Below are 19,217 nucleotides of genomic sequence, written 5' to 3'. Positions count from 1 at the left end.
GTTTCTAAGATGCTAAATATGGCGCTAAGTTTGGTAGCTATATTTCTAAGATGTCAAGCGTTAAGTAGAAATCTTGAAAATATAAGAAGCTCACTATAAAAAAATACACCATAAAACTTTATTTCAAGAAAATATTAAAGAAAGTAGACTAAACATAATGCTTAAAACTTATAGACTGATCACGTTTTTTGTATTCCTTTGTACATATGTACATTTGTACAAATTAGTTTCTCCAGCATATAAGAAAATCACAGGACCCAATTTTAAACTCTCTTTACTATTTTCTTGTGTACTATGTAAACATTACTGTTGATTCTCGAAATGTAAAAATGTCGTTTATACCATTAATACAACTTTAAAGTGTAATTGCATCAGTTTGTTTGGATCAGTCACGTGATTAAATTTGTAATAGATCTAGACTAACAATAATAAATCTGTGCGATTGGAAATAGTTTTACCAATTGTTTTTTGTTAAGCGCAATTTCATACTTTTAGCTTTCTCAATACTTTATGGTCCTATCACTTGTTTGGACCACCAGGAAAATGGGGAGGGGGAAGGAGGGGGTATCTGGGTGAATGTTTTTTAAAAAAAAGTTGTACGGTTTAAATTCGAACTCGAGGCCTCAAGCTTTCACAAGGGAACTAATTCAATTTATACCTTCACGTCTGTCAAGTACAATTTCTTTCCCTTGTTCGATACCAAACAAGGTAATAAGTCACTGGTTTTCCTGGCTGGCTCAGGCAACCTATTCCATGCTCTAATAGCACTAGGGAAGAAGGAGTATTTGTACAAATTTGTCCTAGCATATGGAACGAGGAATGTGCCTTTACGAGGTTTTATAGTCTATATTTAATTAGGGAAAGACCTTATTCTCTACACAAGGCTCATCTCTCCTTAGCTTTGTACATCTTCTATATAAAACACAAGCAATTAATTACAATTAATTAATTACTTATTGGTTAATTTTTTTTATTCATCGACAAAGAATTATTGCTCAAAGTTTCACATTGATCCGAGAATCGGAAGTGGGAAAACTAAAAGATTGCACCCAGAGACAAAGTTAGTCCAGGCTTTGAAAAAACAAAACAAACTTTGTACATGATCTTTCGCATAATATTCCCGTGAGGGATGCGATGATGCAGACACATGACAAGGAATTGCGATAGTGTCAGCAATGGTGCTCTGTTACTCAATTCCTCCACTCCACACCAAAAGATTGAAAGATCGCGTCTTTGTATAATCATAACAACGCCTGTATTCTTACCATTATCCATCTATAAGCATTCAAGTTAGTGACCCAATAGGACTGTTTTGAAAACAGTCCAAGCGTAACAATACAGCTTTAATTGGTTAGGGTAGAAAAATGAATATTAAAAGCAACCTAAGTATGGACACAAGATATGGCCAGTAACATTAAATAATTGCAATTTTCACATTTCAATCAGTACCAAAAAAAAAAAGAGTTCAATTACAATTATGATTGTTATATTGAAATATAAATAGGTTATTCTTATTAGCGCTATGTGATTTGAATAGCAATGTTTACACGTTTTACTGATAGTGTTCTAGGAATATAAATGCACAAAGATCTCTACCAATAATTTTAATATAACATTTTGGTACGTCGTTACAAAAACAAATTGGGTCAAAAGGTCAACAGTTGATCAGTGGTGAGATAGTTCAACACAGAGTATATAGATCTAAATATGGAAATCATATTAGTCCTATTAATCAGACCCCATAAAGACGGTATCATTTTGATCCTCATTATCGAGTGGTCCCATTATCCGGATTCGACTTAATATTATTGGCTTCGGTACTTTAGGATTCGGTCCGAAAAAAAGCGGTAGATCCGATTAGCCGATTTAACAAAACAATAAGATTTGTTTCTGTACTTCAGGATTCGATCCGAATAAGCGGCTGGTCCGATTAACCGGAGTCAACTATATATCTTATCTACTTTAAAGCAGACCGAAGCCGCCCAGCAAATCCCGAGCAAAAAACATGAGCGCGTTGTTTCATTGATCTCCTCCCCTCGCTAACCGAGGCCAAGCCCAGGCCACTAAAACCGCCGTGGCGCCATGGAGTCAAATCTAACACACCAGCCAGGCCACTAAATGATGATGAAGGAGTCCATTACCACCAGTTTACTTTTCATTAGGGCACACATTGCGTGAAGAGGAACCCTAAACAGGTTCTGACCAGATTCACAGATCACGTAGGAGTGACATAAACAGGTCATCCGTCAAGCACTCGATTCTTTTTTTTTTTTTATAGCGAGGAGGTCACTCTATTTTACAAGTTAGATAAAGTCGCTTCGAGTGATCTCCCATGGTTAAGGAGTCTAAATATAGAACTACTTATCTCGGAAGTTACAAATGCTAATGACAGGATTGTGAAGCTAGTGAAGTACTTATCTTGGAAACTACACAATCCTACATGACTATGAATACTAATGATGCAAGTGTATCTAACAATTTACAAAACCTTCAAATTCTCTGCAATCAAATTATGGAATTTTAAAAAAATCTGTACTCCCAATATGGTTGTCAAAGCTGGACCCTGAGGCTGAAAGAAGAATATAGACCTTTGAAAGTAAATATGCTACAGAAATCTGCTGAATATCAGATAAAAGGAAATGAGTTTGTAATTTTACAAGTCGACATTATGGATGGCAAAAAAAAAGGAGGAACTCTTGAATACTGCGAAGTGACGAAAGCTGTGCTGGTTTGGTCCCATTGTAGGACATGAGTCACGTTCAAAAGTCACCCTTAAAGGTACAGTGGAGTGACCACGAAGAATGGGTCGTCCAAAGAAAAGCTGGCTGGGAAACGTATAAGGATGAACCTGGCTCTCTCTCTCTCTCTTGAGATCCTGCTAAGAACAGCTGCTGACAGGGGAAAGTGGAGAGATTTGGTTACCCGAACTGTCACAGCACCCCTACGACGAAAGTCAAAGGACAGGTGATGAGGATGATGAAGCAAACATTTCAGATAAAAAAAAAGAAGCCAAACTAAGCCATTCAAAAACTGATGTCCAAAATTTCGTCTGAATGGGTTATAAATATTTGAAATTACAATCATCATCGAAAAAAAAATAAGGAGACTCCATTTATCTTGCATACATCACTTATCATGTATATATCAGTTATCATACATATATAACTTATGCATAAGAACCTTCGACGTCTCATGTACATGATATAAGATTAACCTCTTAGAAAAATAAAGATGAAGAAAAAATAATACTTTATTATACAAGTCTTTTAGAAGATTTTCAGATACAAAACATAAATATTACGTACATTTGTTTGTGGTTAAGGTAGTTTTGTATCATTTTAAAATCGTAAATGCTAAATGAAACAGAAAAAAATATATATCATTAGAAATAGTCATTTCGCAATACTTTTAAATTATTTAAATTATTTGGTGGTCAATTCTACATATAAGAGAGTGACAGAGAGAGGAGAGAAAAAAGGGAGAAGATAGAAAGACGACATAAAGAGAGAGGAAAGAGAGAAGATAGAACGACTGAGAGAAGGAGAGAGAGAGAGAGACAAAAGAGAGAGAGAAAGGAGAGGGAGAGGGAGAAAGAAGAAAAGGTGAGAGAGAAAACAGAGAAAGAAGAGAGAGAAAAGAGAGAGAAGAAAGAGCGACAGAGAGAGAGAGAAGAGAGAAAGAAGATAGAGTTAAGAGAGAAAGAAGGGAGAGAGAGAAGAGAGAGAGAGACAGGAAGAGATAGAAAAACCGAAACAAAGAAGGCGAGTAAATAGATACAAAGAACGGTAAAGAGAGAAGTTTGAGATCAAATTGTCAAAGAATTGCATATGTTGCTAAAAACAGGCAGAGTTCTTAAAACTACACGTGTTTCAACAGGTCAACTGAAACTACCTCGTCAGGTGAGTTTAGCCGTCATAACTAGCCTTTAACCGAATACCGTAAAAATCCGTCAACCTCCTCTATTGATTTCACCCTGGAGTCTTCCTTTTTTGTCCCTCTCCATAAGCCAACAATACGATAAGATCCCAACTCAAAATCATTACTCTCTTCAAGAACGAAGAACGCCCCCCAAGGGAAGAATCATTGCGCAGATAATAATGAGCTCTGACGATCTTACTCTCAAATATTGCAACAAGCAAATCAACAAACAACAGCGAGCCCCATGGCAACAGTTTCAAAGTTGATCCACCCCCCCCCCCTAATTTTCCTCTAACCAAAATCTATACTTTCTTAACGATTGATGTCATGTGTGAGAGCGCCTAAGAAAACTCTGTCCGTGATGTTCACCTGCCACAATCTGCTATTTAGAGAAATTACCAATGCTCCAAATACCAGCTTCGGGGAGAAAAAAACTAGCTCTTCAGAAAATTAGATCTTTAAAACTCCAACATGAAAATGTCTCCAGCAGATACGCTCCAGTGAACAACGTGTCATTTAGCGGTTCGATCGATGACAGTCAGGGACTCAGGAAAGCTTAAGTTTTTTTTATTTTTTTTTTAGCGCTTGATTATAAAATTGTAAAGAAAAATATTAATATCGATTTTTATTTTTTTACAAAACAAAACAAAAAAGCAGAAATTCTGAGTGGTAAAGCGTTTAGCTTCCGAACCGACAGGTCCCGGGTTCGAATCCTGGTGAAGACTGGGATTCTTAATTTCGGAATTTCTGGGGCGCTTCTGAGTCCATCCAGCTTTAATGGGTACCTGGCATTAGTTAGTGAAAAGAATCGGCGGTCGGTCGTTGTGCTGTCCACATGACACCCTCGTTAACTGTGTGCCACAGAAACAGATGACCTTTACATTATCTGCCCTATAGATCACAAGGTCTAAGAGGGATATTACAATCTGACAATATGAGGCTATGACGTAAGACGAATTAAGAGAAGTAGACTGTGACAGAAGATGTGGTGGCTGGGAGAAAGAGCGCTTAACTTCAAAACTGAGAGTCCCGAGTCCTGGGCTAGTTAAGGCGATCAGTGATTGGTGATTAAAAAATTGTAATGAAATCTATGTAACGGTGGTTGAAAAGTACGTCGACATGTCTCTGGGCTAAACAAACAAAAAACTGGCCCCTTGCTAAAAGTCTACAAGATTGTATCTTCGGATTTGTAGTTCTCGAATAACGAAACAATATTTAACATTTTTGGTTTTGTTTCGTGCATTGGTTACCTGTGAATGATTTAACTCAACCTAGAACAGAAAGGGTGACGGAGAAAGGATCTCTAGGTAAAAGCATAAAATGCTAAAAGCGATGATGCGGGTTTAATCCTAGCTGAAAAATATGCCTGCCTTTGTCTACAGCCAAATAATCCGGGTTGGAATCCAGTCTGCACATTTTGGTCATAAAGTGTTCTTTCAATAAGAAGGCCTCCAGCTTCCTGTTTCCCAACGGAATGTCTCTTGTCTAGACGTTTTCAGCATTCCTTCAGTAATGAACATAATTACATTACATATTACATCCTACCCCAAACCTCCTGCAGAACGACTGAACGAGCGCGGAGAGCAGGATTCGTCCCGGGACCGTTGTGAAGACAGCGCAGAGCGCAAACTACGTGACCAGGCAGACATTTTTTTCTTTCTAAATAGAAAATCTAGGAGGCGCGGCGACAAAGTGGTAAAGCGCTTAGCTTCTGAACCGGGAGTCCCGAGTTCGAATCCTGGTAAAGACTGGGATTTTTAATTTCGCTATCTTTGGGTGCTTCTGAGTCTACCCAGCTCTGGGTACCTGACATTAGTTGAGGAAAAGCAAAGGTGGCTGGTCGTTGTACTGGACTGATGACACTCTCCGTTAACCGTAGGCCACAGAAACAGATGACCTTTACATTTTTATAGGGAACGTTTCCAATTTCTTCCTTAGAATGTAGAGCTGAAGCTAAAGTCATCTTACAAAAGAAGAAAAAAAAAAGCATCAGAAGTCTTCAAAAAAATCTATTACAACTCTTGACAAATTTTATGGAGCCAGAGAAAACAGAAACCAATGCACATCTCAGATTTTATTGTTTGCTGCAAAAACGAACCAACAGCTAGCAATTGAAGATTCCAAAGTCTTACAGAGACATTTAAAAAAAAACGAAATTAAACCATAAAACAATTACTGAAGCCAAAACCAAACGAATGCAGTGCGTCTTGTCCTAAATGTTAGCCATCTTGAAATCAGGTTGTAGGGAAAGGTCACGTGCCAGGCTCGAGATGCGTGTGATTATAATTTAATTGCAGAAGTGGAGAAAGTTCCGAAAGAAAAAAGAAAAAAAGAATAAAGGGCGGGAAAACGAAGGAGTTGGGATATGTAGGTGGCTTATGATAATCAGGTGCTATCAAAGGCGGGGAGGGCGTACGACCGGAGGATAGAAAGAGCAGGAATTGGAAGGTCGCAGAAGAAAACAAATGACTTCACAATTATTGTGGAAATAAGTGGAAGAGAATAAAAAAAAGGAAAATGGGGGCAGGCGGATGAAGCAGCAAATGCAAGTGAGTATTGAATTCGCCCTCACGATCACTTAATAGCCCAAGACAAGAGGAGGGAAAAAACAATTAGTTGGGCGTGGTTCCTTGCACACTCACACACACACACACCAACTTACATTGTCAGACCTATACGCCGCAAGGGGACTCCGAAGCCACTCTTGCGTTCAATCAATGACTAATTGACAAAACGATGGGTAATTGCAGCTCTTCCAAGTAGATGGCTGCAGATAAGGATCTGCCCTGGTGCAGTGGATGATCCGCATTATGTTTTCACGGGTGGTTCTCAAACAATACCTGCAGGGGGTCCACTAGAATACAGGTGGTTAGATGACGTTACAGACGTTAGATGAACAATGCCCTGTTCTACTAGAAATATGTGTCTTCATGTTGTCTCTGCTTTCAAAAAGACGTTTCAAAGTAACCAACTAGGTGGGCGATGTTCTGCCTTGTTTAGTCATCTCAAGACATGTTAAAATAAGATGAAATGGATGCTATCTCTTATTTAGACCATACTTATAAGATAAGTAAGCATAATATGGCACAAAATTATAACAACAAGCCATTAAATTGCCAAATATATTATAACAATCAACTCAGGGCGCCATTTAGCCCTCTCAGACATAGAGGAAAGTAGCTAGCAGGGATGGCCTCTGAAAGAGTTGAAAAGCTTTCATGAAGGCCGCTAGGCTCGGAGAAATGCCGAAGACATTCGTAGAAGAGGGGGGAAAATTTTATAGAACCACGACGGACAAAGGCTTCGTCTACATTAGATATGACAAAATATGCAGGTCGTAACTGGCTTTGGAAGTCATGTGAAAAACAGCACTGATCCTTAATCTTCGGAATCGAAGACACTGCAATTATTATTATTACTATTTATTATTATTATTATTATTTCACTTTAAGTATAAAGTCAATATAGATAGATAGACAATATAGATGAAGAATAACTGGAGGGGGGCTTGCTGCGTTTGTGAAGCTCTTCAAATGTTTGAGAACCCTCGATGGTATGCATGGCAACAACACGATTTTTCTAGGAGGGGCAGGGAGAACTGATACACAAGATGGCTCAATAAGTAGCACATGCTGCACGGTCATGAGAGAACCTCTTGGCACAAGGCAAGACCCGGGACAAGTCAATACTTGGGTGTGGTCGGGTATGAAAGCGCCCCCTAGTGGTAGAAGCTTGCCCAGATTTGGCAGCCTATCTTCAGGCGAGATGTTATATCTTAAAGCACAGTCTGCAGCATCTTGTGCATAAGAAACATTACACTTACTGGCCACTTTTTCCCCTCGCATATAGTTGGTTTTTTTATCCTAACTCTAATCCTGACTCTGCTCTTAAACATGGCCAACTCTTTCAGGAGAACTTACTGATTTATTGACTTATTCATTTGCATGCTAGATCTTTCCAATCCCTTTCTACAAAGCTTATATCAACTCACTCTTTCTGCCTGGTAAAATGTTTAAACATGTTTTTTTCGCCCAATTCCCATTCTTGGATCATGTTGAAACATTGCATAGTTATTCGTGGTACCAGACAAAAAAACATAAATGAATCAAAAAATTAAAAAATTACTAAATTAATTATTGGTAGTTAATTATTTTGTTTCATATCGAAATAAAGGGAATAAATGGTGGATTTATATGCGGATTTATACCATTTCCCGTTCTCGGATAAAGTTTAAATTTTGCATAATTATTCCCAGTCGATGACAACACATGTATTAATAAAAAAATTTACCAATCAGTCAATCACTTAATGATTATAAATTAATTATGTTTTATATAACAGAATGAAGCTTAACCATGCCATCTGGAGATAAATGGTAGTAATTGGCGGTTCTTTCCCTCACATAAGCTTTGTTTCCTGTTGAAAGTATTCTTTTTTTTTTTGCTTGTTTATAGTTAGGTTCATTTAGTTCCTAGTGAAGATGCTATACTTAAGACGCAACATATTTTAAGCCTTCATGATCGTTTCACAGTTGTTGCTATAAGAAGTACTACTGTAAGGTCAGAAAAATGTGTCTTTGAGAATGATTAGAGTGTTGATATACGACAAACTAAACGCTACTCAAAAAATGCAAGGATATTAAAAAAAGATCTCTCAGGCAAAACCGATAAACGCAACAAGGTCGTTGGTGGTCCCATAACGTAGCGGTGAAAACTCAATTAGATGACTGGAGACTGAGTCGAGACGGACACGTCCAGTCAAGGCCAAAAAAGTTTCGACTTTTTTTAACTGGAAGATAATATGGGAAGATTGAGGAAGTGATACCCTAAAAGTTAAACAATAACAACAACCAATAAGCGCTTCCTAATTACAAGTCAACTAGTGGGGTAAAAGTTCCCCCTTTAAGACCTTGAAATCTGTAGAGGGTGTCATGTGTCCAGAACAACGACCAATCGCCTTTACTTTTTCAACTAATGTCAGGTACCCATTAGAGCTGTGTGGACTTAGAGGCGCCCTAATGATCCCGAAAGTAAAAATCCCAGTCTTCAGGATTAGAACCCGGGACCCACGGTTCGGAAGTCAAGTGCTTTACCACTCAGCCATCGCGCCTCCTAACCTATGGGGTAGAATGGATAATAAGCTCCCCACTTTATAAAAAAAAAAAAATCAATCACTGAAGTAGGAAAAAAACTTAGCCTAAACACAAAAAGTTCATAAAGGTAAAAACAATTGAAAAGCCCTGAGCAATTAGATATAGGAGGGACATAGCTTGTAAGACATTTAGATTGGTCTACACTTTGTGCGAGTGTCTTGTGACCTACATATTTTGCCACTCTTAGCCTTGTTAACGCAACGTCCACACAACCATAATATCACAAAAGTGCAGCTAAAGTACACACAATCTCAAAAAGCTGAACAAGCAAAAATGTGCTTGTTTAAAAAAAAAATACAGCCCAGCTGTTATTTGCACAAAGCCGACTAAATTGTAATAAAAATAAACAGTAAACAGTGCCTCCCAAACTGTAGAGCTTAACCGTCAGAGCAAGGTGGCTTGCTTGCTTTGTCACGGCATGACGGGTGGAAATAGTGCTCGATAAAATCTCTTGAAACCACTTAGTAACATACAGATCGACAAAGAACAAAGATCACATACGCACATGCGCAGCACAAATAAGATGTTTACTGCCAACTCGTCAACGAGTGTGGCATTTGCAAAAAACTCGTACGAAATTGAGCTCTTGCAAGACAATGCTATATGCTTTAAGAAGCAGGCGAAGAGGAGTCAACGCCCCATTCCCCCCCCCCCCCCCCCCAATCATCTGGTCAATTAGGAAACTGGTCGAGTGTTGCTCTACAGTTTTCGGCTAAGGGGCCATCCGACTCGTATTCGGCAGGCCGAATCACCGTCCAATGCAATCAAAGCTTCTGTTGCTTCATTATGTACTGTGTGCAGAAGTTTGATGGGGCCGGATATGATTTGGTATCAATGATGATAGATCAATGCAATGGCACTTAGAATGAAGGGGCGTCACTGATAACAAGTGGCCGTGAACTTGTGTAATTTCATTTTTGTTAAGGGCGTAGTTTCTTGTTTTCCAATATTTACAAGTAGCAAAAACACAAAAAGGTATTTATTTTTTTTCTGAAAATTAAATTCATCCTCTACACAACTGACTAAGCATTGTAAGAGCGATTATTTTGCTCTTAATGACTAATGAATAATTGTTTTTTTTTTTAATGGACCATTTTTATATCTCGCCCCTATTCTCCCAATCCCGAAAAAAAAATCCTGGTTAAAAATAGATATTATATAATTCTAATGATATTCTATAGATTCTATAGAAAATGGTGACAAAATGTTCCTTAACGTCCATATATTTCATTTTTTAATAAATATCGGGAATATCCGCTACATCTGTTCCAGATAAAGATGGTCTAGACCAAATTTAATTTTAGAATTACAAATTACGATGGTCAAACTAGATTTTTTGTCCAATGTGGCCAATATGCTAGTAATTCTTTTCACAAATATATACATCAACTGTTCAATTTCTACAAAAATAATTGTTAGAGCCGTTTTCGAGAACCGTGCCCAAGGTTTCAGGTTTTTGCAAGCTGAATAGAGGACCTTTAAATCATCTTTCCTATAGATGTAAAGGTCTGAACGGTGAGCTTTACTTACATAGAGGAAATTTTTTTTTTAAATCGACTCCTCCGTTATGCAGCTGATGGTGGTCTATCATTTCTCATTCTATTGATTTTCTTGTAATGATTCACTGTTGCAAGAGACTTTACAGTTAGTTGTCACAGCCGATCTCTTCTATTATAGTCCAGCTCATTATACACAAGACAATACGGTTCAATTTTGTGACTGTCTAATTATTTATTCAACTTTCTGAATGCAAAGAAACATTCGAGTCGTTTGCGGGAATTCCCGTTGAAAGCTCGCTCAAATAACCAACTTTTATTTTATGACGACTATTATTGTTTTAGCGGTCAAACAAGAGTTTTCACTGTGTGGCCATTTAACTAGTTTTTGTTGTTGTTTTTTTTATCAAAGCTATGCATACACTGTCAAATTTCTAGAAAAATATTGAGAGCCATTTCCACGAGGAGTTTGGAAGCTAATAGGAGGGATTATAAAAAGCCGTCGGCGAAACAATATCAACGTTAAGGATTAAACAAACAGATACGTGAGCCAAAGTGTTTTAAGTAAGCCAGCAGATAGACAACTCAATACACAAGCAACTAACTCTAGATACAGTTAACAGGGTAGCCAGCAGATGGACAACTCAATAGACAAGCAACTAACTCTAGATACAGTTAACAGGGTAGCCAGCAGATGGACAACTCAATAGACAACCAACTAACTCTAGATACAGTTAACAGGGTAGCCAGCAGATGGACAACTCAATAGACAAGCAACTAACTCTAGATACAGTTAACAGGGTAGCCAGCAGATGGACAACTCAATAGACAAGCAACTAACTCTAGATACAGTTAACAGGGTAGCCAGCAGATGGACAACTCAATAGACAAGCAACTAACTCTAGATACAGTTAACAGGGTAGCCAGCAGATGGACAACTCAATAGACAAGCATCTAACTCTAGATACAGTTAACAGGGTAGCCGGCTGATGGACAACTCAATAGACAAGCATCTAACTCTAGATACAGTTAACAGGGTAGCCGGCTGATGGACAACTCAATAGACAAGCATCTAACTCTAGATACAGTTAACAGGGTAGCCGGCTGATGGACAACTCAATAGACAACCAACTAACTCTAGATACAGTTAACAGGGTAGCCAGCAGATGGACAACTCAATAGACAAGCAACTAACTCTAGATACAGTTAACAGGGTAGCCAGCAGATGGACAACTCAATAGACAAGCAACTAACTCTAGATACAGTTAACAGGGTAGCCAGCAGATGGACAACTCAATAGACAAGCAACTAACTCTAGATACAGTTAACAGGGTAGCCAGCAGATGGACAACTCAATAGACAAGCAACTAACTCTAGATACAGTTAACAGGGTAGCCAGCAGATGGACAACTCAATAGAAAAGCAACTAACTCTAGATACAGTTAACAGGGTAGCCAGCAGATGGACAACTCAATAGACAAGCAACTAACTCTAGATACAGTTAACAGGGTAGCCAGCAGATGGACAACTCAATAGACAAGCAACTAACTCTAGATACAGTTAACAGGGTAGCCAGCAGATGGACAACTCAATAGACAACCAACTAACTCTAGATACAGTTAACAGGGTAACCAGCAGAAGGACAACTCAATAGACAAGCATCTAACTCTAGATACAGTTAACAGGGTAGCCAGCAGATGGACAACTCAATAGACAAGCATCTAACTCTAGATACAGTTAACAGGGTAGCCAGCAGATGGAAAACTCAATAGACAAGCATCTAACTCTAGATACAGTTAACAGGGTAGCCAGCAGATGGACAACTCAATAGATAAGCATCTAACTCTAGATACAGTTAACAGGGTAGCCAGCAGATGGACAACTCAATAGACAAGCATCTTACTCTAGATACAGTTAACAGGGTAGCCAGTAGATGGACAACTCAATAGACAAGCATCTTACTCTAGATACAGTTAACAGGGTAGCCAGCAGATGGAAAACTCAATAGACAAGCATCTTACTCTAGATACAGTTAACAGGGTAGCCAGCAGATGTACAACTCAATAGGCAAGCAACTAACTCTAGAAACAGTTAACAGGGTAGCCAGTAGATGGACAACTCAATAGATAAGCATCTAACTCTAGATACAGTTAACAGGGTAGCCAGCAGATGGACAACTCAATAGACAAGCATCTTACTCTAGATACAGTTAACAGGGTAGCCAGTAGATGGACAACTCAATAGACAAGCATCTTACTCTAGATACAGTTAACAGGGTAGCCAGCAGATGGACAACTCAATAGACAAGCATCTTACTCTAGATACAGTTAACAGGGTAGCCAGCAGATGTACAACTCAATAGGCAAGAAACTAACTCTAGAAACAGTTAACAGGATAGCCAGCAGATGGACAACACAATATACAAGCTACTGACTCTAGATACAGTCATCTATCGATCTACTTATCCCAAAAGGTCAGCACTACAACCTACGTTTGGTTTAGCAACATAAACACCGTGCGACCTTCCCCCCCCCCAATATCCCCCTCCCCTTTTCTGTCACAAGCCTCTCCCCCCCCCCCCTCCCCCCAAACGTCACCAAAATCGAACCATGACGCCAATTAGTCTCTCGGCTTCGCGTGCGCCCCTGTCTCAAAAGAAGGAGACAGGGGTAAAAGCAAAAATTCAGGGAGTTACTCTGGGAGGGGAGGTGCGTGGTGTGTGTGGTGGGAGGCCCCAGGTAATCACCTTCCGTGAGCGAGAAGCAATCCTCTTATGGTCCGACTAATTCATTTTCAGAAATACACACACACACACTCACAGACCAAAAAAAAATGGCTGCATCCAATCGGCAGACAGCCCACAGAGTGTTTCATGTTGATGTCAAGGTGACGTGATGTACGGAGCCCATTCAAACTAATCACTTCCAAGGAACCACACACTTGCACACACTAATTAGGAGATAATCTACTTAATAAAGAATGCACTTAACCAGGTCGGGGGAGGGGGGTGTACTTAAACAGAGTGACCACGTGAAATCCATGTTGTTTTCTCAGTATGAAATCATCGATGAAAACATTCATTGGTCCAAAACTTTTGCTGCAGAAGTCAATTTTCTTTTGTGTTTTATTTCGCTAGACTCAGGTCAAGAGTTTGGGAAAACCAGAAGCTCACTACAACGACCAAAACGGAGGTCTACAAAGCATGCGTTCTTAGATTAATACATTATCCTGCCCAGTTGGGGAACCTGGTATATTATATCATCCCCTAGCTAGACCCACATTGACACCATTCACGTCTGAAAGTGAAAGTTACCCTTAGGTACATGAGAGTGCTAACCTCGCGAGAACGGGCCTTCCCAGCATCTTTGCAGTCCTCAGACAACGCCTCCTGCGCTGGCTCGGATATGAATTATCATGCCCAAAGTCATTTTCTACGGGCAACTCGGGTCTGGCTCAAGAAAAACTGGTCGCCCCCACCTCCGTTACATGGATGTAATAAAACGGGACCTCAAATCAGTGAACATTGATACTGACCATTGGGAAGACATAGCCCTAGACCGCACTAGATGGAGAGAGATAGTGACCAATAAAGCTATGGAGAGCGAAAAAAAAATATAGGCCTCAGCTCTAGAAGAAAAGCGTGCCATGCGAAAAATGGCCAGCTCCTCTACCACAAAAGCGAAAGCCACCTAAACCTGCATTTTTAGAAAAAAGAATATTCTTCATAATTAATACAAAAAAAAAAAACGAAGTCCTTAGATTTTAGATAACTGAAGAATCAAAGTCACTGATCTGCCGACAAAATTGTATAACGAGATGTCTTACATTAACCATTATTCCTTAAATTTGCTTACAGAGTTATATACTTTTTTTAGTTTTCCAAAACATTACATCTTTACAGAGTTATGACATATTTTTGATATTGATAATATGTAGTTGAATCTAAAAAAGATGAGTTAATTAAAGAGGTGTTACTTTTAATTTTTGTTTTAAAATTGGTGCATATATGTATAAATTAAAATTTAAAAAAAAAAACAGCATATTTAAAGAAAAATAAGTTCCCTTTCAGAAGAATACAATAAACGAAGCCCTCATTTTGAGCACGATACAGGACAAGGTGAAATTTGATTTTCATTATTACTAAATCAGTGTTTCTCAAACTGGGGGCATGCCGCCTCGAGGTCCTGGAAAGGAGGGGAGGGAGAGACGCGAATTTACCGACGGGGAGAAGAGGAATGCGAAGTCGGTTCAATTAGAAAGAAATATTTTTTGAACCCCAACCCCTTTTTAAAACAAAATAAATTACCACTAATTGATTACCGGTAAATAACTTGTAATTTGGTTGATTTGTTCATGTGTTGTCACTGGCAACGAACAATTGTGTAAAGTTTTAACTTGATCATAGAATGGAGATGGGAGAAATAACGTGTACACAATTTTTACCAAAACAGACACGGGTGAGTTGATATAAGCTTCGTGAAAAAAATGGAATTCTCTGTAACTGTAGGTTAGTCCTGGGTCGTGACTCCTTCAGCAAGCTCAGCAGAGAAGATGTCCTTGGGAATTATCCAATTGGTGATATGTCCATGACAACGCAGTCTTCTCTGTATCAATTGAGCATAGACACAGTGCTTGTTGACACAGTTCCAAAACTTCCTGGTTAGTGACATGATCTTTCCAGGAGATGCGCATAGGAAAACGGTTGGATCGATATACTGGATAGAGATTAAAATCAGCTATATCAGATGTACAGTAAATAGAAAACCTTGAATGACTAGTCTTTGAGACGATGAATTATTGATGATTGATAGTGGGTAATTGTAATTTCTTATGCGTGATTATGTAATGCATGCTTAGCCTTGGCTAACAAAAATGTATTTTTTTGCCTGGTCTTAGAAAACAAGCATTTTTTTTTTACAAGTTTGGTCTTTGAGACAGGCCGAGAATTTTTTTTTTACCAATCACCTTCATCAATCCCTTTGTCTTTTGGACGGTTGGGGTCTTTCTCCATTCCTTTCTGTCTTTTTTTTTGGATAGAACCTCATTCTTTTATGTCTACCCATCGCTTTCACTGTCTGACTCTTTCTTTTTTTTTCCTGGTACTTTTCCCTGAAGGAAGGTCTTAGCAAGCCCATAAGACCTTGTAATATGGCCATAGAGTTTAAGTTTCCGTTTTTGTTTTTTGTTTTTTTACACTAGTTATCAGGTCATCGTGGGGTCCAATCGCTCTAGTAGCCTTGTCTCTAATTTCTTCGTTTGAGATGCGGACTTTAATTGTACCAAATACTTGCTTAAACAAGAACAGTTTCTCGGTAATTTTCGACTCAACAAAATGTTAGCCTGTGATTGCTTCCTGCGTACATCTCCAAATGAAAAGACTTATGGTGACCTGCTATTTTACGTATTTCAATCTGATTGGCCTATGCTCATCGAATAGTTCTCAGTGACTCTCAAACAGCCCACCTCTCCCGCCCCTTTTCCTACTAGTGCCAGGATTCATATTGCGAATTGAAATGTTCTAAGAGAAGCCAAAAGACCCAAACAAAGACACTCAAATAATTGAGACTGTTTAAAATAAATTTAAAAAAAAAAAACATGAAATAAATAAAAAAAAAAAGGGGGGGAACTACAGGTTTATTCTTACATGCATGTGTCATTTTGCGTGTGTAAGCAGGCAGCAGGGCAAGCTAGCAGTGCCATAAGATGAAATTGATCTTATTTCCCTGATCATAAAGGTCTACCAGCATAATATGTACATCCCTTACTTTTGTCTTTTTCTTCTGCATTGTAAATTGAGCTAATTTAAATTTTAATTGGATTTTTTGAAATGTCAATGGCTGTTTTGTCATTACAAAAAGTGGAACCTTGTTATATTATATGGATATAACAATAAATACCGTAATTATTCAAAGAATATAGCTGGATTTATAACTAGGCATGGTAATGGGTTGTTGTAACAATATGGTTGGATTTATAACTAGGCCTGGTAATGGGTTGTTGAAACAATATGGTTGGATTTATAACTAGGCCATGTAATGGGTTGTTGAAACAATATGGTTGGATTTATAACTAGGCCTGGTAATGGGTTGTTGTAACAATATGGTTGGATTCATAACTAGGCCTGGTAATGGGTTGTTGTAACAATATGGTTGGATTTATAACTAGGCCTGGTAATGGGTTGTTGTAACAATATGGTTGGATTCATAACTAGGCCTGGTAATGGGTTGTTGTAACAATATGGTTGGATTCATAACTAGGCCTGGTAATGGGTTGTTGTAACAATATGGTTGGATTCATAACTAGGCCTGGTAATGGGTTGTTGTAACACTATGGTTGGATTCATAACTAGGCCTGGTAATGGGTTGTTGAAACAATATGGCTGGATTTACAACTTATTCTAAAAAAAAAAAAGATGGTAGAGAGCTAATTCAAAATCTTCATAATTGTAGAACTTGGTTTGTTTGAGAACTGTTCTTATAAATAGGTATACATTGTAACCAACCAGGTCTCTCGATTTATAACTAGTTCTGTTATACATCCTACCAAAGAATCAAGTCAAAAAGAAAACAAAAACAAAAAAAAAAAACATTGATTGCAGTGATTCTGTTTGTACAGTTTAGTCCAAATGCCCGGAATCATCAATAGACTCCGACATCGATCGTTCGGTTCTGCATCAATTAGTGGATGGAGAGAGAGTGTAATGACTGGTGCACGCCACCACTGGCTTGTCAACGTCGGCTTATCTGGAGAGGTACTGGCGAGATTGCCTTTACACATGGATGTTCACATAGGCTTTCTCTCTCATGCTCCTTCTTGTTCAATCTAGTCATCTCTCTCTCTCACACACACACACGGTCTTTCTCTCTCACATACACGGTCTTTCTCACACACACACGGTCTTTCTCTCACACACACACGGTCTTTCTCTCTCACACACACACTGTCTTTCTCACACACACACACACGGTCTTTCTCTCTCACACAGACACGATCTTTCTCTCTCACACACACGGTCTTTCTCTCTCTCTTTCTCTCTGTCACACACATTATCTCTTTCTTGTTTGTTACCAATCAGCCTATCTCTGACACGTTCTATCTACATTTACCACGCTAACACTTTGTGTATATCTTACTTTCTCTTTCATTTCTATACACTTTCTATATATATATATATATATAGAGAGAGAGAGAGAGAGATAGAGAGAGAGATACACATATATATATATATATATATATATATATATATATAGTTTTGTCTCTCATTGCTTTCTCTTTCTTTAATTTCTCTTTCTAACGTACGTTCTCTTTATAAACATTCTCTACACTTTCTCTCTATAATTCTTTAGATTAATTTTCGTATACTTTATATTTAATTTCCTACACTTTCTCTGTATATAATTTCTCTTTATTTGCTCTCTCTCTCTCTATTTTTGTCTTTAATTGCTCTCTACACAATTTCTCTACACTTTCTCTCTAAATGATTTCTCTATAGTTTCTCTATATGTAATTTCTCATTACTTCTCCCAATATTTTTCTATACTATCGCCATTTATACTTTATATATCTTCAGACTCGAAGACAAGCCTTATGATTATTATTATTATAAATACTTTCTGTTTATATATTTTCTCTCTTCTTCTACGTATATTTTATTTCAAAGCATAAAAATTGCTCTGACCAGCTCAAAGTAGGCCTACTTTCTCTTATATCCATGCTCTGACCAGCTCATAGTACTTTCTCTCATATTTATTTTCTGACCAGCTCATAGTACTTTCTCTCATATCCATGCTCTGACCAGCTCATAGTACTTTCTCTCATATCCATGCTCTGACCAGCTCATGGTACTTTCTCTCATATCCATGCTCTGACCAGCTCATAGTACTTTCTCTCATATCCATGCTCTGACCAGCTCATAGTACTTTCTCTCATATCCATGCTCTGACCAGCTCATAGTACTTTCTCTCATATCCATGCTCTGACCAGCTCATAGTACTTTCTCTCATATCCATGCTCTTACCAGCTCATGGTACTTTCTCTCATATCTATGCTCTGACCAGCTCATAGTACTTTCTCTTATATCTATGCTCTGACCAGCTCATAGTACTTTCTCTCATATTTATTTTCTGACCAGCTCATAGTACTTTCTCTAATATCTATGCTCTGACCAGCTCATAGTACTTTCTCTCATATCCATGCTCTGACCAGCTCATGGTACTTTCTCTCATATCCATGCTCTGACCAGCTCATAGTACTTTCTCTCATATTTATTTTCTGACCAGCTAATAGTACTTTCTCTCATATCCATGCTCTGACCAGCTCATAGTACTTTCTCTCATATCCATGCTCTGACCAGCTCATAGTACTTTCTCTCATATCCATGCTCTGACCAGCTCATGGTACTTTCTCTCATATCCATGCTCTGACCAGCTCATGGTACTTTCTCTCATATTTATTATCTGACCAGCTCATGGTACTTTCTCTCATATCCATGCTCTTATCAGCTCATGGTACTTTCTCTCATATCCATGCTCTGACCAGCTCATAGTACTTTCTCTCATATCCATGCCATGATCAGCTAATAGTACTTTCTATCATATCCATGCTCTGACCAGCTCATAGTACTTTCTCTGATCTCTATCACTCTACCCCTG

At 38.4% G+C, this 19,217-nt stretch overlaps 1 protein-coding gene across 1 annotated transcript in view; it reads right to left on the bottom strand.

Moving 5' to 3' along the window:
- The window catches only part of LOC106059791 (hyccin-like), a 110,943-nt gene that overhangs the window by 62,712 nt on the left and 29,014 nt on the right, over positions 1-19,217 (bottom strand). The window lies entirely within an intron of this gene.

The sequence above is a fragment of the Biomphalaria glabrata genome, chromosome 16 (assembly GCF_947242115.1).
Source record: "Biomphalaria glabrata chromosome 16, xgBioGlab47.1, whole genome shotgun sequence".
NCBI classification, from domain to species: domain Eukaryota; kingdom Metazoa; phylum Mollusca; class Gastropoda; family Planorbidae; genus Biomphalaria; species Biomphalaria glabrata.
This window is presented reverse-complemented; position numbering and strand designations above follow the sequence as displayed.